Source organism: Callorhinus ursinus, unplaced genomic scaffold (assembly GCF_003265705.2).
Source record: "Callorhinus ursinus isolate GAN/ISIS: 27379988/994484 unplaced genomic scaffold, GSC_fseal_2.0 scaffold9, whole genome shotgun sequence".
NCBI classification, from domain to species: Eukaryota; Metazoa; Chordata; class Mammalia; order Carnivora; family Otariidae; genus Callorhinus; species Callorhinus ursinus.
Genome location: NW_027397071.1, coordinates 2,514,860 through 2,519,799, shown reverse-complemented (window position 1 = coordinate 2,519,799; position 4,940 = coordinate 2,514,860).

The following is a 4,940-nucleotide window of genomic DNA, read 5'->3' as shown; positions in this document are numbered from 1 at the left end:
TCACCCCCCCCGACGCCGCATCGCTATGCTGTGTGCCCGAGGGGCAGCGAGTCCTGTTGGGCCACCCCTCTTGAATTAGCTGGAGGGTGCAGAGGCCTGAGACCCCCTGACTGGGGCCGGGTTTCTGGTAAATTCTTTTGAGAACAACACATGACAGAGGATTCAGGAACACTTGAAGTCACCTACTGAGGTGCTGGTGGTGTCCATCAGAGGCCTCAAGGTGTAACAGGTGGAAGATGGTTCTCATCCGTTGTCCTCTGTGTTCAGTGAAGGAGGACGTTCCTTGTAGCTCTTCCCTGCGCTGCCAAGAGTGAGCAGTACTGAGAGTCCATGTGGCCACCAAGATGCTCCGGTCCTGCCCAGCTGTGTGGGGTGGCGGGGGCAGCCCTGCGCTGGCCCGCTGCCCTATCAGGCTCGTGCTCAGAGCTGGAGAAAGGCTAGCACGGTTTCTTCCCCAAGTCCCCGCGAGACTGTCGGCTCTGCGCGTCCACTGCCACGTCCCCAGGACCCAACGCCATGGGGCACCCAGTAGACAGTGAAGAGTTAGGCGGAGGTGGAGCCGTGAGATCGTCAGACAGATGTGGGAAGGATTCGGTTATTTTGGAGTTAGGAAAACAGACATACAGCCACAGGAAGAGGAAGTCAGATGTGGAGGAGACAGCAGGGGGAGGAAGTGAAGGGCGCGGCTGATGTGGGGACAGAGTGACCACAAGAAGATGGTGAGAGGCCACACCAGGTGAAGGAGGCGCAAAAGCACAGCGGGGGGCACTGGTGAGGGTGTGGGCTGGTGCAGAGAGAAGAGGTTGGCCGGGTGCACGGGGGTACCTAGCTATCCAGGGACCCCACTGTCCCTGGATACATCACAGTCACCGGAAGGGCTGATTTGATTGGGGTGCTGGGTGCACCCCCACAGTTCCTGATTCTGCAATTCTGGGGAGGGCCCGAGAACTGGCATTGCTAGCTCTTCCTCCTGACAGCTGCACAGCTTTGGGCTCGGCCCTCCTGGCCGCTTTGGGACACCCTGACCCTTCATCCCAGGCTGAGCCCAGGGCTCAGGAGCATCACAACGGGTGGGGGTGGGGGGGTCCTGCTGGTACATGAGGCGGCCTCAGGCGATGGGGAGGGGGCCGGAGGAGGCATGAGGCTGCTCTGTGGTTTCCTGCCCACGCACCCGTCCTACCTGTTCCTCTCCAGAAGTGTGGTCCTTGAGAGCACATGGTGGAAATGAGATGTCAGGAGCAGCACGAAGCAGGGCCCCAGGGAGACCCAGCCCCGTGAGGCTGACTCACTGAAAACAAGACGGGCTTTCATCCGCTGTCTCCCCCAGGCTGCACACCACCGCAGATGCAGCAGCGGGTCTGGGTGCGGGGCGCGCCAGGAGGGGAGGCTGTACAGCTGGAGACTCCTCCCATGAGCACGTCCCGAGAGACGTTGGACACATGTCTGTACACAGTCATATGCTCTGGGTTGAGAGAACCAAGTCAATGCTGATCCCTGGAAGGGAACCCGCGAGGCCACTGCGACACCAGCTGGCGCTCGCCCCAGCTGTGGAGTTGGGGAGCAGGCGTCCTCTCATTGAAGACCTAGGGAATCAGGGCTGAGACCGGGAGAAGCAGTGCACCTGTGGAATGGGTTCAAGTTCTGCTTCTGCAGCTGGGCTCCTGTGCAGAAGGCCCTGGGGTTCTTGCTCCTCAAGGGCCCAGGCCCACACGCCCGGCCTGCCCCTGATCCAGCCCTCCCCTGGGGTGCTGGGGCGTGGGAGCTGAATCAGGGATCCCATGAGGCCGGAGGTGCTCAAACTTAAGCGGGAGTCGGAAACACCTGGACGGCTTGTTAAGCCAGCCTGCTGGGCCCACACCCAGAGTTTCTGATTCAGTAGCTTTGGGGATCGGCCCGCGCGCCTGCCTTTCTAATCAGTTCCTGGGTGAGTTGCCCTTTGAGAACCACGGTGTTAGGTTCGTCTCTGCCAGGCATTCTACCAATTCCGCCCCAAATGGGGTTAAGGTGTGGCACTATTCGGACCTCATGTCAACAGCATGGGGCTCTGGGAGCCTCTGCTGGTTGGTGACAGTTGACAGCTGGTGTTTCTGCCATGGTTCTGTCACATGGGCCTTCCCTTCTGCTGGTCCTCCCTGAACGGCCTTCGCTTCCTTAGCCCTCTGCTCCGGGGGGGGGGGGTGCCCAAACCTGGACTGAGCTTCTGGGGTCCCCTGTCCCATGGAGGGAAAGAACACACTCATTCTTTTCCCCTCCCTTTGCCTTTTGCTCAGGACACAGCTCCATCAGCCTTTTGGGCCTCTGCGGAGCCTCCTCCCTGGGCCCATGGGCCACACTCACCCCAGCACTGCTCCCCTCCTCCTGGTGCCTCTTTTTGACAGAGGCCACCCTCTTGTGTCTCTGAAGCTCTGCCCTCCCACACCCCCACTTCACCTCTCGGGCCTTGGGCTTTATCTTGTTTGGCTCCGTTTTGGCCGGGGCCCCTTCTCCAGAACTTTCCTCCAGCCCCACAAAGGGGGCAGTAAGGGAAGGGCTGAAGGCTGAGGAATGCGTTGGCCCTGGTGGGAAAGGTTTGCCTCCTATAAAGTACATATGAAGCAATTATTTAACAAAGGGGAAGGTAATAAAGGAGCTCAATAAATATTTGTTGAATAAGGGAACACAAAAGCTGCTTTCCATGATGAACAGTCAAAACCTCCTCTTATGGAAAAGCACTTTGATTGTGAGAGGCTTACAGGTGTGCCCGCAAAGTGGGAAACGGGAGCCCCCTCGGTGGGCATTTCTCCGGCACTGTGATTTTCAGTGAGTTCCATGGCAGCTAGTGTCCGTGCTAAGAAGTGTTACACACCCAAAAGGGGCCCCGGGGCTAATACCTTTGGCAAGCGCTCAAGTGAACAACTATCAGCCGGTGCCTGTATCAGGGGGACTTCCCTGGGCCTGCCCTGGGGAGGGGCTTGTGTCAGGCCTTGAGGACGACGCTCCAAGCCCATTGGGCCCAGGGCCAGTGTCTGCTGGATATCTGTGCAGGAACGTGGGGGCGGTTAAAAGTGAGGGTGGGAAAAAATAAATAAATTAAAGTGAGCACAGGAGTGAAAGTAGTTTTATTTTTCCACGGAGCCCCTCCCAGCCCAGAGGTGCCAGCATTTGTGCCCAGGAGGCAGAAGGTTGCCTTCAAAGCTTCTACCAGCAAGGCCAGAGAGAGGCACCTGCCTCCCCTGCCTCCCAAAGGGATGCTGGGGCCTTGGGGGTACTTGCTGAGGACCATGACTAGCCTGATGACCTGGGGTCAGAGGTCTCCTCATGCACACACACACACACACACACACACACACACATGCACTTGTGCAAACACACGTGCCTGCATGCACACACAGGCTGGGGTTGTGTGTGTGGTGAGCCCTGCAGCTCTAAGTCATCCTACCCGGGACTCATGAGCCAGAGGAGGACTCTGGTAGGAATACGGGCAAATGGGTGGACGAGAATTTGGAGGGGCATTCCCAGCACCCTCAGTTCATGCTCTTCTCCTGCCCTATCATCGGGTCGCCAAGGGAGGAGCACAGAGCAAGGAGGGGGTCACTAATCAGAGGGAAAGCTGGAAGCCAGAGACTTCGGGGCAGACAGTGACCCTGATCCTTCCCCTCCTGGACATGTCTGGCAGCTGGTTCCTTTTGTTCTGTTTGAGGACCTACAGCCCCCCCGGGGGCTTAGTCAAGGGGAAGGTGGGATGGCTCAGGAGGTCGAGAATGAAGGCCGGAGAAGGGGAGGGTGTGAGGTGGGCAACAGGGTAGGGCTGGTGACTGTCCCAATTGTTCTGGAGAGAAACTGGATAAGGGAAGGAACCCCTTCCCCTGGAGTCCCCTGAAGACCTTGATGATAGTTCCTGTGGGCCCAGAGTCCCAAATGCCTGAGTCAGTAGTCATCCGACAGGGACTCACCGGGCCTGGAACGGGCCCTTCCCCACGGTGGTAAGCGGGCGTGCGGCTGTGAGGCCTCCTTCTGCCTTCTCCTCCGCCCCCCTCCGCTGGGCACACTGTGGCCACAGGTTAGGCCTGTCCATTACAGTGGCCCCCACCCCTCAGCCCCTGGGGAGCGCTGCCCCTCTTTGTCCCTGTTTGTGTGGCAGCTGCCGGGGCCAGCCCCGAGCCCGGCGGGCTCTCACACCCACTCGCCCACAACCAGCCCCACGCATCGCCTCTCTCTGCCTCTTGTAGCCTCCCCCGGCTCCCGTCTCTGGTTCTCATCAGGCAGCCTTCAAGCGTCAGAACGAAGGGGGCGTTGGGTAGAGGTCGGGGCTGGTGGGGGGTGAAGGGAATGGCTCCCTCCACAGCCACGGGGTTAGAGTTCCCAGGTCCTTGCTGAGGAGACAGACACCTCATCACACAGACCCGGCAGGCACCCTAGCTTTCCTCCCCAGCAGGGCTGGCAATGAGGACTGCGTCTCTCTAACAGTAACCACTTCCTGTTGCCCCGGCTGTCACCTCAGAAAGCCCTGACTTGTCACCATTTCAGACCACCCTTCCACTCCTGGTGGCCCTCATTGCTTCAGCTTGTGGCCTCCCTGAGCAGACCGTCAGTGGTGAGATGTCCACACAGCCTAGAGCCCACAAGAAGCATTGCTAGGTGAGGACACTGTCCCTGGGATCTTTCTACAGAGAATCCCTCAGCTCCTGGCCTGTCTACAAGGCAGCTCTGGGGCACAGGAACCGTCCCGGCGCCTGGGACGCTCCGGTTCCCCCTGGCCTGATGTCAGTCCTGGTTTCTAGGCTCCCAGGAAGCTGTTCAGGCTGAGTTGTTGTGCAGATGTGAGGGGACCCAGCAACCTGGAAAATATCATTCTCTTGCTGGGAAACAGGGATGGTATTGAGCGCCTCCCTCATCCCTGATGGTCCCACAAGGCAGGATTGGCAAGACCCAGGAAGGCCCTGCTCTTCAAACACCTTCCT